The sequence below is a fragment of the Hyperolius riggenbachi genome, chromosome 7, assembly GCF_040937935.1.
Source record: "Hyperolius riggenbachi isolate aHypRig1 chromosome 7, aHypRig1.pri, whole genome shotgun sequence".
In the NCBI taxonomy this organism is placed as follows: Eukaryota; Metazoa; Chordata; class Amphibia; order Anura; family Hyperoliidae; genus Hyperolius; species Hyperolius riggenbachi.
In genome coordinates, this window is record NC_090652.1 from 69,349,161 (window position 1) to 69,367,056 (window position 17,896).

The following is a 17,896-nucleotide window of genomic DNA, read 5'->3' on the forward strand; positions in this document are numbered from 1 at the left end:
ATCATAACAACCAACAATTTATACAGGAAAAGCATGATGATTAACAAGGTTGCCCAAACTTTAGCACTAGAGGCACCTTGAATCCGGCTACCGGCATTTAGTGGCACTTTATTTGGCCTGAGAAAGTGGGCGAGTTCCCAGGAAACGCGTTGCCTGTGCTTTTTTTACTAATAAATATCCATTCCTATATGGGTGTGGCATCATTGAGGTAAGCCACCTCATTTATTTATATTTTAGTTGCTTTTAGTGTATTTTAGTCACCTTGGGCGCCTCTTTATCCCTTTTTTACTGTGTCTCACCCCATCCGTGGGGTGCTCCTACACCTGACCACTGGTGGTCTCTGACACTACCTAGTTTGCCAGTGTGTAAGAGTTTTTTCCAGAGAGCGACCTTCACCAGGTCTCCTGGTACCCCGAGTGGAGTCGGGTTTGTGCATCTCCACCTGCCTGCAGTGGTTGGTTGCCCTTCTGCAACCCGCCTTTGTAAATATTATTTCAACACCATTTAATTTATTCATCAATCTCTGTGACGTACTGCACCATCTGGGCTCCCGTTGTCTCTGTGTTTCTTCCCATAGGGTGCACATACTCACCCTCAACCTCACTGTATAGCATACTGACTTCATGTTTCAGCAGAAGTGGAATTACACTTTAAGGTCTTACTATCAAAAAAGATAAGTTATCTAGATTTGGCAAATTTCCAGCAATGCGCTCATAAGATCACATAAGACCCAGGAAAACTGAGAGCTCGTACCAACAGAATATCAGCAGTCAACATCAAGAGATCCAGTCATTCTATGATCATGATATTAGAGCTGATACCTATGAGGAATATTCAGCAAGAATACATTCTTATTATTATTCTCTTTCACCAATATTTCTCTTCCTTTTCAGAATCGAGTTTTAAAGTAGCTGCCGGATAAGGTAACATAACGTTTCCTATTTGTGGATGGAATACTCTAATACCAAGTCCCACCCACAAAAGAAGTACTGTCTGTAAATTGGAAACTAGCAATTAACCTCCTTCTAATGCAAGTGAACGGGGACATCTTATTGCTACTTTGGGTATTGGGTAATTTTTAAAAAAGGTGGCCGCAAAGCTTACATTTTTTTTTCCTTTGTAATGGATGAATCCGATCCAACTTTTTGATTTAATGAAAGGTCCAAGGAAGTTGTTTGAGGTACTACATACATTTTTTTTAAACAAACAAACAGCTGGGGAGTGATCAGACCCCACCAACAGAGCGGGGGGGGGGGGGGGGGAGGAAATCACTTGTGTGCTGAGTTGTACGGCCCTACAGCGAGCCCTTAAAGTTTTTCCAAATATGAAAATTGGTACAAAATACAAAATTGGTAATTAGAGATGGCTTGAAACCTCTGATTTTAGGTTTGCGAACCTCGAATGCGAACTTCCGCAAAAGTTTGTGAACTTGCGAACTTTGCAAACCACAATAGACTTCAATGGGCAGGCAAACTTTCAAAACTTCAAACATAAATTTTGGCCAGAAAAGTGATGGAAAAGATGTTTCAAGGGGTCTAACACCTGGAGAGGGGCATGGCAGAGTTGGATACACGCCAAAAGTCCCAAGAAAAAATCCGGATTTAATGCACAGCAGGGTTTTAAGGCAGAAATCACATTGCATTGCTAAATTGGAGACATAAAGACATAAAGCGGTTTCGCTACTGCCTCGTCAGGGGCTTGCTTACGGAACTATATAAGTTCTGCTGTTTAAATATACACGCCATAACGCCATATCGTTCTCAACCGAACTTATATCATTCCGTAAGCAAGGCCCTGATGATGCAGTAGCGAAACCGGTCGGGCCTACGGATGATAGAGAGTGACGGTACTCCAGAGAAGAATTGATTGATGTGCGAGATAACTTCATGGGTCCCTGTCAGAAGGGCCCGGATGTAAGTATCAGAGACTGTATTGAGCTTGTATTCGACTTGGATGTGCAATAAATGAAATGTTTTAAATGGTATACGCTTAGATCTGTTTTGGTTTTATACTACATTTTATTGGGAGCGACTGATTAAGAGAGAAGATGTGATCGTTGAGGACCAAGGACGTGGTGGTGATCGGAGTTGTGATCTGGCTGAATGCTTTCAAGACCTTATAACTTGGGTCTTAGTATAATCCGGTAAACCTGCACTTTAAAGGGTGGTTTGGTGACGGAAATACATAGGTGGAATGTCCTATAGCACTGAGGCGATTGGAAGAACTGTGGTATAGAAGTCTATCTGAGGACTTTTTGCCTCTTGGCAGCTGATGGGACTATTTGTTTTCTCTGGCGCAGATACAATTGTTTTTCTCTTAGTTTATTTTCACCTCGGATGTCCTTAAAGCAATACCAGTTGCCTGGCTCTCCTGCTGCTCCTCTGCCTCTAATACTTTTAGCCTTAGACCCTGAACAAGCATGCAGCAGATCAGGTGTTTCTGACATTATTGTCAGATCTGACAAGATTAGCTGCATGCTTGTTTCTGGTGTAATTCAGACACTACTGCAGCCAAATAGACCGGCAGGGATGCCAGGCAACTGGTATTGTTTAAAAGGAAATAATTACAGTATGACAGCCTCCATATCACTCTCACCTTGGGTTCACTTTTAGGCCTTTACATTCATATATCTATCCTCCTTCTCTTAAAAATGACAGTTTTAGATATCCCGCAGTTTTATTTTATATTTCAAATCTAGTTTTTAAGTTTTTACTGTTTCATTGTCTCCGCTCATTAACACCTTCATTGAAGTATGCTAGAGCTCAAATCTATAAATTATTGACCCTTTTTATATACTTTCTGCTCCAGGATGCCATTTACTGATGGGGAAGTATTTTATGGCTGTAATTACTTATCAGTGAGGGTTATGCTATAGTCTGACTCAGTCCGACCCAGTCCCGACCTGGAAAGAAACTGCCACTTGCATACCTGGGGCTTGATTCACAAAAGGTTGCTTACTTTGTTAGCACACTTAAAAGCCCCTTAGCACGCCTAAAGCCCTTAAGGACGCACAAAGATTAGCGCTGCCTGGTGCACGCGAAACGTCGCAGCGGGTGCGCCCGAAACGTCGCTTATTTGCGTGTCTGGCATTGTGCATACACATGTCTATCTCATCATGTCACATGTCACCTTGATTTACTTTAAAAGGAAATAAATATGGCATCCTCCATATCCCTCTCACCTCAGGTTCACTTTAAACAGCTGTTAAACAATATATCTCTTTAGCACAACACAGCAGGTATGTGATAATATTCACCCTTACCTGTTCACGCAGAGCACTGCATCCTACATGTATGATGTATGTAGTGATTATTACGCGTGATGCAGAGGAGGAGTATGTAAAATATACAACACTGCAATGCAGGGGGGATCTTCAGGAAAGATGCAATGCTTACTGTACAGAAATGCAAAGTTCCACGAAGGACAATGGCAATGGTATTGCAAAGCACAATGGCATTGACAGCATGGCTAGAAGTTGCTTGCTGCAGGACTCTATAGCAGTGATGATGATGATTGTTGTAGTAACTTGTCCTATACAGGAAGTCAGCACATCACAGAAGAAGAGATGCAAGGATTTTTTTCCCAACATATCATCACCATGTATAAAGCTGATCAGCCTCCCCTAAGAGTTCATCATCTCCTCCTGTGAGTCTCTGTGGGCAACATTTACTAAACTTTAGGCTTTGGGCCTGATTAACTAACTAAGGTTTTCCTACTCTGGAGAAAATCACTGAGAATATACTGTAAGTGATGCAGCAAACTACCTGAATTGAATAAAAAAATTGTTTGGTGGCAGGGCGTTCTCAGACCACAATAAAGGCTCACTGACAACTTAGTGAATCTGTATTTGTGTGACTGCTGGCAATGAGCACACCTGATGGAACATATTTTTTACAGACTTTTTAACAAAAGTTTTCACTGTGACTCAAATTCTATAGCAACACCTTTTCACTTGTCCTGTTTTCTAAAGAAACACCCAATTATGTCCAAGGGGGCAAATAGATGTGCTCACTAATATAAGTGGAAAATGATCTGCATAGCACTGGATCTGATCATGTGACTATAATTTTATCTGTTTATCCAATAACTGCATACATCATGCATGGCATCTGCATACATTATCTGGTCCCAGCAATCGCATCTCCTCCTCCACTTCCTGGTTAGCGTGCAGGAATCCTTCAGGCAGCCAATCACCATCTGGGGAGTGGCAACTGAAGCAACATGGTGATTGGCTGGCTGCAGGACAACTGTAAACTAAGAAGTGCAGGAGATGTGATTGCCAGAACCAGATAATGTATCCCTTCACCCCTGCCTACTCTCACACTGAACCCTCAATCTGTCTTACCCTAAGATTGCCCAAGTGCCTAAGCCTAACCACTCCACCCCCACTGCCTAAAGCTAGCCACTGCACCCCAGCTGCCTAACTCTAACCACTCCACCCCCACTGCTTAACCCTAACCACTCCACCTCCATGCCTAACCCTAACCCCCTGCCTAATTGAACCTACTTCCTGAAAACCATAGGCGGCAATATTAAAAAATTGCAACGAGTGGCAAAGGGGTTTAATTATGGTGCCCTATTTATCGGCAGTAATAGTAAAAGCCGCAATTAGCGGAGAGGAGGTTACATTTTGAGTTCAATTAGATTTATTGGGTGCCATAATTTAATCTCCTTTCCACTAATTGTGGCTCTTACTATTGTTGCCTATGGCAGCTCCATTTTTATCAGCGCTCATCCTGCAACATTTTTATCTGCTTCAGCATTCACATGGTGGAATCAGTGGATCCTGTACATCCTGTACAGCCAGTTTATATTCTGCAGACCTGCAAATGCAGAATTCAGTCTAACGTGGGATAGTGTCTCTTTAAGGGTGTATGAAAGCTGTTCAACAGTTACCCATCTACTGGTAAAAGACCTTGCTAGATAGGCAGGTGAAAATATGGTAGATATGGATATGTAGTATATTTTATATTAGATTCAGCAATGCTCAGATATGGGTCAATACACTCTAGCCACAGCATTTCCACACACAATGACACTTCCACAAGCACATGGTGAGTCACAAAATGAGGCCTGGAGGCTTGATTTGATGTGGAGACCAAGAGTCATGGAAGCATGTGAAGCTGAGTGGTTAGAGCAGCGAGGGACATCTAAGATTCACCATGGAATTTAGTGTTGCCATTTTTCTAATATTGATGTCTTGGATGTTGCTTAAATGTTACTGTAAAAGAGTTAATTGGGTTTTCTAATATTGATGTCTTGGATGATGCTTGGATGTTACTGTAAAAGAGTTACTTGGGTTGGAAGTAGAAGAGGATCTACCATTGCATACATTTAAAAAAAGTTGAGGTTAAATTTAGGCGCGATTTATCGGCAAAAGAAAAATTTCGTAATTTAGAAATATCGATAATATAACGGTATTTGTAATGTAAAATCGTTAATTCGGATTATTATTATTACAGTTTTAAAACAGATGTGAGTTGAAAACGAAAATGTAATATCGTAATGTAATTCAACAACACAGCTTATCCCAACCCTACTCTCACACAGAACCCTCCCTTGGTGTTGACTAACCCTAACCATCCCCTGGTGGTGCCTAACCCTAACCCCCAATAGTGGTGCCTAACCCTAAGTAAACCTAGCCCTACTCTGACACAGAATCCTCCCTATACCGATCCCTAACCCCCTAGACCCCCCTGGTGGTGCCTAACCCTAAAACTCCCCTGGTGATACCTAACCCTAACCACCTCACTGGTGGTGCCTAACCCTAACCACCCAACTGGTGGTGCCTAACCCTAACCACCCCCCTGGTGGTGCCTAACCCTAAAACTCCCCTGGTGTTGCCTAACCCTAAAACTCCCCTGGTGTTGCCTATCCCTAACCACCCCCCTGATGGTGCCTAACCCTAAAACTCCCCTGGTGGTGCCTAATCCTAACCACTCTCCTGGTGGTGTCTAACCATAAATTATCGTAAATACGTCATATATTATCGTAAAATAGAAATGTCAAATATCGTTATTACATCCATACAGTGAATGTTATATTTTCGTAATTACAAAGTTATCTTTATTTGGACAGAATTTGCTTACATTCCATCATTAAATATGTTCATTTACCGTTATTACACCAATACACTTTTTAAGTTATCGTTATGATTCACATCGTTTTTCTTTATTTATTGTTATGATATTCGTTCTGATATATTATCATAAACTTTAAATTAGCGATATTACCGATTCCACAACAAAATTAGGAATATTACCGAGTTTACTTTATCGACTTACGTAAAATTATCGATTTTAGGCACTTGCGCCCAAACATATGCAAAATTGAGTGTAAATTTACAAAAACAATAATTAACATTAGAAATATAGCAGCACCCAAATCTATTAGTGCTATTTTCAGCTAATTCTCTGCCATTGCAGGGAGCAGATGGTTGCCAAGTACGGATACTTCCCTGATAATTGTTGTTACATCTGTCTTAAAAGAGACTCTGTAACATGAAAAAGATCCCCTGGGGGGTACTCACCTCGGGTGGGGGAAGCCTCCGGATCCTAATGAGGCTTCCCACGCCGTCCTCTGTCCCACGGGGGTCTCGCAGCCCTCTGAACAGCCGGCGACAGGCCCGACTGTAATTTCAATATTTACCTTTGCTGGCTCCAGCGGGGGCGCTGTGGCTGCTTTCCTCTCCGAACTACACGGAAATACCCGATCTCAGTCAGGTCCGCTCTACTGCGCAGGCGCCGGAAACTTGCGCCTGCTCAGTAGAGCAGACCCGACGGCGATCGGGTATTTCCGTGTAGTTCGGAGCCGACAGCCGTCAGAGCGCCTGCGCAGGAGCCAGGAAGGTAAATATTACGTCACGGCTGCACGGAGTGCAGCTTCCCCCACCCGAGGTGAGTACCCCCCAGGGGATTTTTTGAGGTTACAGATCCTCTTTAATACCATTCTGTGTATTTTGGAGGTCCTATCTTGGATTTCTCCTCTGATTATATTGAAGACTCCACCTCTTCTCCTACTCTGTGGGAGGCTACAAAATGTGTCATACAGGGTATGATTAATAAATATGACAATTGTCTCAAAAGAAGAAAAATCCACCCAAATCCCACATCTGCTTAAAGGGGTTATTTAAGCTGTTTCACTTACCTGGGACTTTTCTTCTGGCCCCCTAGATGAATGACACTGCGCCTCAGTGGTCGCGCACGTCCTTGCTCCCCCTCATACTGCCAGGAGCGTCCTGCGCAGGCACAGTATGAACTTTCCTCGTACCGCAGTGTCATTCATCTAGTTAGACAAAAAAAGAGGAAGTGACACGCAGCGCTGGACAGGAGGATTCTTGAGGACCGGCATGGGACAGGGCGTCTTCAGGGGGCTGGTAGAATCCACAGTGAAGCTTTTTTTTTTTTAAACAGCTTAAAGAAACACTATAATAAACTTTAAGATTTAGAAAATGCCCAGGAAAATAATCTGACAGTCATTGGTTAGCACTTTCTAATGTTAGCATGCAGTCACTTGAAGACTCGTGATCTTGCAGTGCTGTATACATGAGCAATCTCCGAACAGGTCTCATGGAGCCCCAGGGTTCAGTTGACCCTTGTTGAAAAATCTCTCATCAAGGGTTCCACTGAACCCCGTGGTTAATCAAGAAGTCTTCAGGGGTTCTGTGAATTCACTCGAAGTTTGATATTCGAGTTAACAGAATATCCGATTCGAACTTGGATATCCGACGTCACTATCCGAGTCTGTATTCGAGTAAAATATTTGAGCTGGCCTTAAATAGCTTTTGAAACTTGTATTGGAGGTCACTGATGCATGAAACCACCTTTTTTATAAAGAAAAACATCATGTGATAATGTGGTGATGTAGTAGTTATAAAAAAGGTATCAAACATAGTAAATTAACTTCATGAAAAGTGTTTGCATGAGAAGATGTGTCCAAAATAGTTGTAAGTTGGAAGTCTTCATTTACGTCTTCATCTTCTTCTTCTATATCTTCGTCTTCTATATCTTCTTCTTTTTCTTCTTCTTCTATATCTTCTTCTACTCGAATCTTCTTCATCTTCTACTTCTTGTATCTTCTTCAATTATCTTTTTATTCTTCTTTTTTTTGTAATACTGGTTTTTATTGAATAATTAAGATGGAACAAAAAGACCGTGAAGAGAATAGAAGTTAATTTACAAGTCGTACAGAGTTTAAGAGTCTATGATGTAGGAATCTTAAGGTGACAAGATCTTTAGCCAGTCTTCATGTGGCTTGTATATTTCTCTACTTCCCTAAGATGGATCCTAAAAATACAATTAAGTCCTTGATGGAGTAGACAGCATTATGTGTGGGAGAGGGGGAAGGAGGGGGAGGGATTGAGGGAGGGGGAAGGGTGAGGGAGGGGTGGTGGGGAAGGGATAAGGGAAAATGGAGTTTATTTACCATTAAAGGTCACCCAGCTGAAATGTAAGAAAATAACAACTAGTGAGAATAAAGAAGTGATGGACAACAGGTCCAGGTGAGTCACGATGGTCAGACATTCCGCATAATAGCCTTGGGTATTACCTCAGATGAGGTTAGTCCTATTTAAAGGTAGAAGAGAGGAAGGGCCTAAAAGTAAAAAAAAAGGAAGATAATATAAAGTCCTTGGGGTGGGTGTACAGGGCGTGATATAGTGATTAGGGTTCTGGCAAATGTTAGGGAGGGGTGGGTGGTCAGGATCCCTCTTTAGGGGGGTATGTAGTCTGAGGAGCTGAAAGTCCATGGGTCCCAGATCTTATGGAATCTGTCCTCAGAGTCTCTCAGGGAAGCTGTCATTTTCTCCATAGTTTTGTACCAAGTGATTTTAGTTTTTATCTCCAAGATTGTAGGTGGGGCTATTTGTTTCCACGCGGCTGCTATGGAGAGTCTGGTGGCTGTCAGGATGTGAGTAATTAGGCGCATTGTGTGTGAGGGGACACCAGGTATGGTTTTGCCCAATAGCATGTGTAGGGGATCACGAGGGATAGGAGTGCCAGTAACATGTTGAATCAGTGATTGGGTGTCTCTCCATAGTGTATCGATGAGAGGACAGAACCAGAATATATGTGCAAGGGTGCCTTTATATCCACATCCTCTCCAGCATAAATCGGAAGGTCCATTGTATATTCTGGAGAGTCTATCTGGGGTTAAATACCAATGGAAGAGGATCTTGTATATATTTTCTTTTATTTGTATGCAGATGGAGCTGTGTTTAGCATTTTCCCAAATGTTTTCCCAGTCCTCTAGCGTAATAGGGGTGGAGAGGGTAGATTCCCATTTGGCCATATAGGGGTGAGAGGGGGTGAGGGAATTTGATTTGGTTTGGAGGAGGGAGTAAATTTGTGATATCAGACCTTTTTGATGTCCTCTCAAGTTGCATAGGCGTTCAAATTGTGTCCAGGAAGGAATTACGCTTGCTCCTTTGGTGATTTTTTGAAGGAAGTGTTTAATCTGATAGTATTCTAGGTACATCTGGGGGGAGAACAGGGTCTTTTCTTCTAGTGCTGTTCTGTCCCAGATTTTACCCGTCAATGGATTAATCCAATCTCTAAGATTAAAAAAGCCTAAATTGAACCAGCGGGTCATGAATTGTTTTGAGGCTCCAGGAGGAAAAGATTGATTTCCCAGTATTGGGAGGAGTGGGGAGGGGGTAGACCTAAGATGAGCAGTAGACATGGTGCTCCTCCATATGCGGGTAGAGAAGTGTATAGTGGGTAATGTAGTGTTGGGGGGGAGTTTTGGGGGAGCTGGTGACCAGATAAGTGAGGCTAAAGTGGTTGGTAGGATGCTTGTAGCTTCTATTAGGCCCCATTTAGTGTAAACTTTTGGGCTAGTCCATTCAGTTAGCTGTCTGAGATGGGTAGCCTGATAGTAAAGCTTTAAATGGGGGGCTGCCAGGCCTCCTGATTCTCGTGGGGATAGAAGTATAGTTTTATGGATTCTCGGGTGTTTGTGGTTCCATATGAATTTGAAAAACTCAGCCTGTAGTTTGGAGAGTTGGGCTGAGGGGACTTGGTATGGTAGGGTTTCGAATAGGTATAGGAGGCGTGGGAGGATGTTCATTTTTAGGGAATATATTCTCCCCATCCAAGAAATTTTATATGCGGTCCACTTGTGTAGATCTTGGAGAATGGTCTGGATGAGTGTAGGATAGTTTTGCTTGTATAATGTGGAATATGTAGGTGTAAGGTTTATTCCTAGGTATTTGAGAGCGTGGACTTTCCATCTATAAGGGTAGTGGGCTTTAAGGGAGGACATTAGGGTGGGGGGTATTTTAATGGGAAGGGCCTCTGTCTTATCCTGATTTAACTTAAAGCCTGAGAGGGATTCGTATTCTTTTATGGTGGAGTGCAATGCCGGGAGAGAGATAAGAGGTTGTGTGATTGTGAGTAAGACGTCATCAGCAAATAAAGATATCTTATGTTCATGTTTGCCTTGTCGAACCCCATGTATGTTCGGATTCAATCTAATTGCTGAGGCTAGAGGTTCAATGCTTATGGCAAATAATAGAGGGGAAAGGGGACATCCTTGACGAGTGCCGTTTTGTATTCGCAAGGGTTGTGTGGGGGCGAAAGGGAGCTTAATTGAGGTGGATGGGGTGGAGTATAGATATTGAAGTAAGGAGAGGAAGGGTCCTTTGAAGCCTTGGTGTTCTAATACCCGGAATAGATAAGGCCAGGATAATCTGTCAAAGGCCTTCTCTGCATCCAAACTTAGGAGCAGAGAAGGCCTGCCACTCTGACTCATGAGTGAGATAAGATTTATTGCTTTCCTGGTGTTATCGCCGACTTGGCGTCCTAGGATAAATCCTACCTGGTCATTATTGATAAGTGTGGTTAGGATAGGGTTGAGACGATTGGCCATGACTTTTGTTATAATTTTCAGGTCTGAGTTTAGAAGAGAAATGGGTCGGTAGCTTTGAGGGAGTTGGGGATCCTTCCCCTCCTTAGGTATTACTGTAAGTAGGGAAGTTAACATGGAGGAGGGGGGTGAGTCTCCTTGGAGTATTTTGTTCGCCAGTTTGACTAAGTGTGGGACTAGATCAGCTTTAAATGTCTTATAGTATGAGTAGGGGAGACCATCTGGGCCGGGGCTTTTAGAGCAGGGAAGGAATTTTAGTACCTCAAGAATCTCGGTGTCTGTTATCGGGTTGTTAAGTAGGGTCAATTGAGCCTCCGTAAGGGTTGGGAGGTTGAGTTCTGAAAGGAATGAGTCTAACTTAGGGATGAAGGTGGGTTTCTTGGATAGATCTGGTAGGCTATATAATTGAGAATAGTAGTCAGAGAAAATATGGGCGATTTTCTGGGGGTCATAGTGTATTGTACCCTCTGAGTCTTTCATGGAATAGATCAGTTGCTGGGAGGATTTGGGATTCAATTTTCGGGCTAGTATAGTGTGGGGTTTGTTTCCCCTCTCAAAAAAGAGTTGCCTAGACCACCTCAGGCTTTTCTCAAGTTGAAGGGTTTGTAGGGAGCGAATTTCTTGTTTTAGATTTTGTACTGTAGTGAAGTGTTCCTGTGTAGGTGACGTTTTATAGGTTGACTGAGCCTTAATCAGGGTGGCATGGAGGGAAAGAAATTTTTGGGAGGAGAGTTTTTTTCTCCTGGAGCCTTCAGCAATGAACAGTCCCCGTATGAATGCCTTATGAGCCTCCCATAAAATGCCATAGGAGGATACAGTTGTAGAATTTGTGTTGAAGAATGACCGCAACTCCTCACTAAGTTCATTGGCAAAGGTTTTGTCCCATATGAGGGCTTCGTTGAGTCTCCAATTTAAAGGCTTATGGGGTCTACGTAGCCAGTTTAGGTGTAAGACAACACTCTGGTGGTCGGACCATGCCATTGGTAGTATTTCTGACTTGTCCAAAAGAGGTAATAGGGTGGAATTGGCGAAAAAATAGTCCAGGCAAGAGTGAGATGCATGAGGAGGGGAGAAAAAAGTATACTCGATAGATTTTGGATTAGAGATTCTCCATAGATCGAGCAATGTATGCTTTCTCATGAGTGCCCTGAACTTACGGGAGTTGCGGTCATGAGTACTTTTTGAGGAGAAATTTTTTTACAAGGCTTCTATCTTGGACGGCTGAGAAAGCCAAATTGAAATCTCCCCCTAAGATTAAAGTGCCGTTTTTTAATTGTTGAAGTTTATCCAGAAAGGAGGATAAATAAGAGGTTTGGTCTTTGTTAGGGATATAAACATTGGCCAAGGTGATGGGTTTGCCCGCCAGGGATCCGATAGGTAATGACCATCTGGGTCACATACGGATCTTGTGATCTGTAAGGGGAGATTTGATTTGAACACAATAGCAACACCTGCCCGTTTAGTCGAGGCGGAGGCCAAATATACCTTAGAATAGAGCTTGTTCCCCAGCCTAATGCAGTCCCGTTGTCTTAAGTGAGTTTCCTGGAGCATAGCAATGTCTATGTCCAGTCTTTTGAGGTCTTTTAATAGGGTGAGTCTTTTCTGAGGTATATTTAGGCCCTTCGCATTTAACGTGATCAGCTTAACCATAGTCCGTGGCAATGCGGAGCACATTTGAGGTGTATGCGGTAGGGTCCGACCATCGTGACCCACAGAAAACAAGAAACAAACAAGATATGAACCTTAACAAAACATACTTCCATATCAGTGATAGAAACATATCGATATAAACATATGCTGATTGATATAGAGAAAGAAAGCTTATGCCACTATAAAGTAAGTGGCCATGGGTATTGGCAGCCAAAAAGAGCTGCCTGGGTGAGAAAGCCTTTGGGGGTACCAGACTCCAAAAGAGCCAGATAAGCCCATAAGGAAATCTCCTGAGGTGCATGTGGAAGTACCGGAGGGTAGCGGCCCAGGGACCAGAGTCCCAGTGTCTAGATCGTTGAGAGCCGGGAACAGAGATGATTTTGTGGTATCAGCAATGATGGTATCAGAGCATCTTGTTAGGGGCTCAAAAGTTAGTGCAGGGGGTGTAGGATCCCTCTGTTAGGAAATAGAGGGGATGTAGTAGAGAGTTCAGCTAGTTGAGGTTTCCATGCCCTCTTGGGTCTGGTTGTATGTGAGGCTCCGGACGGGGACTCGAGTCCAATCCGAGATGTGACGTGCCTTCCTGGTGGGGGAGGACATAGAGGGAGATCTGGGATTCTGGGTGAGTTGTAAAGGTGGTAGTTTAAGTCCCATTTGCTTGAGAAAGAGGGGGGCATCATCGATATCGGTTAAGGTGAAGGTCAGCCCTTGACGGTTGACAGTTAGGCGAAAGGGGAAACCCCACTTGTAAGGGATGGCCGCATCTCGCAGAAGTTGTGTGACTGGCTTTAGGGCTCTGCGCTTTGCCAGGGTGATGAGGGATAAATCATTGTAAACGTGGATCTCATCTCCTTTAAAAGTGAGAGATGGGACTTTGCGTAATGCCTGCAACAGGGCCTCTTTAGCTTCATAGTAGTGCATCCGGACTATAATGTCTTTAGGCCTTTGGTTGTGGGGTTGGCGTTCCCCTAAGGACCTGTGGGCTCTGTCCATGCGCCATAGCTCGTCTGGAAAGTCAGTCACAATCGATTTGAATAGTTCCAGCAAGTGTGGTTTAATTTGGTCAGGCTTAACTGACATGGAGACCCCTTTCACCCTCAGATTCTGCCTTCTTTCCCTATTCTCAAAGTCTTCCTGTGTAGTATGAATCATTTTCAGATCTGACTGTATTATGACCTGCTCGTCCTCAATGGCTGACTGCTTCTGAGAGAGAGTGATTGCTTTTTCCTCCAGAGCGCTGGTACGTTCGCCCAGGCTTACTATGTCTGCCTTAATGTCTTTCACAGCGGATAAAAATAGGTTCTGGAGGGAGTCATGTATGGCTTTACAGTGCCTGTCTAGTGTAGATTCCAGGAAAGCTGCAGTTACCGGTGTAGTGTCCGGCGTTATACTGGCCTGCGGGGTGTTGTCAGCGTGGTCTGGCTGATCGGCGCCATCTTGGGTGTGCGCGGGGCGGAGAAAGCAATCCATTGTGCCCGGAGCCTGCGGTGATTTGGAGGGTCCCTTTGCGGCCATCAGGTGGAGGGAGTCTTAGGGCGTCTGACCCGGTGTGAGCCGTTCGGATCTGAGGCGTAGAGGAGCGGAGAGCGGCTCTTCTGAGAGAGCGATGGGCTGGAGCTCAGAGCCTAGGCTGCCATCTCCGTGACGTCGCGCATGCGCCTCCCCTTTTTATTCTTCTATATCTTCTTCTTCTTCTTCTATATCTTCTTCTTCGTCTTCTTCTTCTATATCTTCTTCTTCTTCTTCGTCTTCTTCTTCTTCTATATCTTCTTCTTCTTCGTCTTCTTCTATATCTTCTTCTATATCTTCTTCTTCTTCTTCTATATCTTCTTCTTCTTCTATATCTTCTTCTTCTTCTTCTTCTTCTTCTTCTTCTTCTTCTTCTTCTTTTTCTTCTATATCTTCTTCTTCTATATCTTCTTCTTCTTCTATATCTTCTTCTTCTTCTTCTATATCTTCTTCTTCTATATCTTCTTCTTCTTTTTTCTTCTTCTTCTTCTTCCTCCTCCTCTTCCTCTCTATCATTATATTATGTGTCTTGGTTTTCCTTTCTTTTATAATATTTGTTTTAATTCATTTGTGGAAATATTTTATTTTAATAACACCATAGTTATATTTGTGTTAATGGCATAATAGGTACTAGTGGCACATTGCAAGCCACAGCGCCTTTTTCTGTGTACCCTGGTGGTGGTAAAACACAGACATCAGCAGGAGGAGGAAGTAGGTGCAGCTATTGTAGTGTGGTAATAGCTGGTAGGAGAGTGGGTGGCAGCAGAAAATATTTATTCTTCTGTTCTCCCTGGCAGTGGTAGCAGCACACAGACAGCAGAAGCTCAATGCAGCTACAAGAGGAGGAGGAGTGTGCGTCAGGCAGTGTGATGTGACTGACATAATAGGCCCCGGTTCCTAGCAGTGGTACCAGGGCCGTAAATGAACATCATGAGGTTCCAGACAGCGGTCGTGAAGCCCACATTGTGTCCAATACACAATTGGGACAGCGCAGTTTTCAACCCGGACACCTCTAAAATAATTAAATATTTTTTTTTTCAAAATAATGCAGCTATTTGTGAGCGTAAATAGCTGGTGGCACATGGGCAGCAGCACCTTGTAATGTGTTCCCTGGCAGTGGAAACAATCAGACAGCAGGAGGAAATACAGCAGCAGGCAGCGTGAGGAGGTTGAGTGTGTGGCAGACTGGCAGCAGGCAGCAGGCAGGAGGGCAGGCAGCGAGACATAGTAGGCCCTGGGTCCTAACGGTGGTTCCAGGGCCGTAAATAAACACCATGAGGTTCCAGACAGAGGTCATGAAGCCCAAATTGTGTCCAATACACAATTGGGACAGCACAGTTTTCAACCCGGACACCTCTAAAATAATTTAATTATTGTGGTTTTTTTTTCAAAATAATGCAGCTATTTGTGAGCGTAAATAGCTGGTGGCGCATGGGCAGCAGCACCTTGTAATGTGTTCCCTGGCAGTGGAAACATACAGACAGGACAGACAGACAGGCAGGAGGAAATACAGCAGCAGGCAGCATGAGGAGGATGAGTGTGTGGCAGACTGGCAGCAGGCAGCAGGAGGGCAGGCAGTGAGACATAATAGGCCCTGGTTCCTAGTGGTGGTACCAGGGCCGTAAATGAACACCATGAGGTTCCAGACAGCGGTCGTAAAGCCCACATTGTGTCCAATACACAATTGGGACAGCACAGTTTTCAACCCGGAAGCCTCTAAAATAATTTAATTTTTTTTTTCAAAATAATGCAGCTATTTTTGAGCGTAAATAGCTGGTGGCGCATGGGCAGCAGCACCTTTTAATGTGTTCCCTGGCGGTGGAGACACAGACAGCAGAGAGAAAAACAGCAGCGGCAGCAGGTGTAATGTGTGTGTGCCACTTTATGTCCCCCTCTCGCCGACAACAGGTGCCAGGAATTTGCCTTCCAACCAAGCCTGGTTCATTTTGAGAAACGTCAGTCTGCCCACAGACTTGTGAGACAGATGAGATCGCTTCTCAGTGTTGACTCCACCGGCTGCACTGAAGCAACGCTCTGACAGTACGCTGGAAGGGGGGCAGGAGAGCACTTCCAGGGCGTACTGCGCAAGCTCGCTCCAGATCGGCAGGTGCTTGACCCAATACCCCATGGGATCAACAGGGGCAACGCTGTCAAGCCCGCTGAAGGACCCCATGTAGTCAGCCACCATGCGGGTCAAGCGCTGTCTGTGACCAGAGAAGGATGCTGCTGCAGGCACCTCCTCTCTAGTCCCTGGCAGCTCTGCGCTCATGTAGAGCTCGTTGGTCAGAGACAGCAGGTCTGTGGTGCGCGTGCGCTTCCTGCTGGTGGATGCAGGCACCTGCTGCTGCCTCTGTGCTGGCTGGACAGTGGGGGTGGATGGCTGAGGGAAGGCTTCCTCCAAGCGCTCAACAAGGGACAGCTGCAAATCCCTCATTTGTTGCACACGGTCTCCTCCTGCAGGCAGGAACTGGCTGACCTTCCCCTTCAGACGTGGGTCCAGCATCATGCAGATCCAGATGTCCTCCCTCTGCTTCATCTGGATGACCCTTGGGTCCTTGCGCAGGCACCTCAGCATGTGCGCTGCCATTGGGAAGAGTCTGGCCACGTCTGCTGGCACATCATCGGCAGCCCCAGAGCTGACAGTGCTGTCCTCCTCATCCTCTGCCTCCTCCACCTCATCCTCTCTCCACCCCCGCACCACTCCAGCTGCGCTCTGCTGCTCCCCCTCATCAGCAACAAGGTCAGGGACCTCCACCAACTCCAAGCCCTCCTATTCAGAGGTGGCCTGTGAAGCTGCCTGCAGCTCCTGCTGGTCCAAGGCTGCCGCTCCCTCTTCCAGCAGTGCATACAGGGCCCTGTCCAGCACACACACCATGGGGACCCACTCGCACACCATTGCATGGTCCCTCCTTACCATGTTGGTGGCCTGCAGGAAGGGTGCCAGCACTGAGCACACCTGCTGCATGTGCCCCCCGTCCTCCGTGGAGATGATGGACGGGAGGTTGGTGGCGGCACGCCCAGTTGCAGTGATGGCGGCAACTGTTGCTCGTGCAACGTACTGGCTGACAGCCTGCCTCTGTTCAACCAGACACTCCAACATCGCCAGGGTGGAGTTCCATCGATCATGAGCTGGTGCTGTGGCAGGTGCAGCTCTTTCTGCACCCCTTCCAGGCTTGCTACGGCTGCAGCCGAGTGCCGGAAATGACGCACAACCTTCCTTGCCGCCTTCAAGGAGTCAGTCCATCCCCTGGTAGGTCTGCAGGAACTTTTGGACTACCAGGTTCAGGACGAGCGCCAGGCAGGGGATGTGGGTCAGGTCTCCCCTGCTGATTGCAGCAACCAGGTTGTCGGACACCACCTCTCCGACTCTGAGGCCTCTGGGGGTCAGCCAATTCCTCTCCTGCTCTCAGAATTTGGCCAGGACATGGTTCGCCGTCAGTTTGGTCTTCCCCAGGCTGACCAATTCCAGCAGCGCTTGGCAGTGGCGGTGCTTCACGCTGCTGCTGAGGCGAGGGGGTTCGGCTGGTGTGCCGGAGGATGGAAGCGGATCAGAGGAACCTGCTGCAATTCCGCTGACCCTGCATGGTGGCACCACCCACTGCGTTGTTGCTGCTGCTGCTGCTCTGACAGTGCCCGATGATGCTCCCCCCTCCTCACCCCCTTCCACCAAGCTGATCCAATGCCCGGTGAAGGACAGATAGCAGCCTGTCCCAAACCGGCTGCTCCATGAGTCCATGGTGATGTGGACCCATTGACCCACTGCTTGATCCAGCCCTCTCCTGACATTGGCCATCACAGAGCGATGAAGTGCAGGGATGGCCGTGCGCGCGAAAAAATGTCGGCTGGAGATTGGCCAATCGGGGGCTGCACACAT

At 45.5% G+C, this 17,896-nt stretch overlaps 1 long non-coding RNA gene across 1 annotated transcript in view; it reads left to right on the forward strand.

The window, feature by feature from the left end:
- The first annotated feature begins 4,965 nt into the window (after window positions 1–4,965).
- The window catches only part of LOC137525548 (uncharacterized), a 35,264-nt gene continuing 22,333 nt past the window's right edge, over window positions 4,966–17,896 (forward strand). Inside the window, exon 1 of the long non-coding RNA XR_011022936.1 lies at window positions 4,966–5,054. This is a non-coding gene — a long non-coding RNA (uncharacterized lncRNA). The remainder of the gene's footprint in view (window positions 5,055–17,896) is intronic.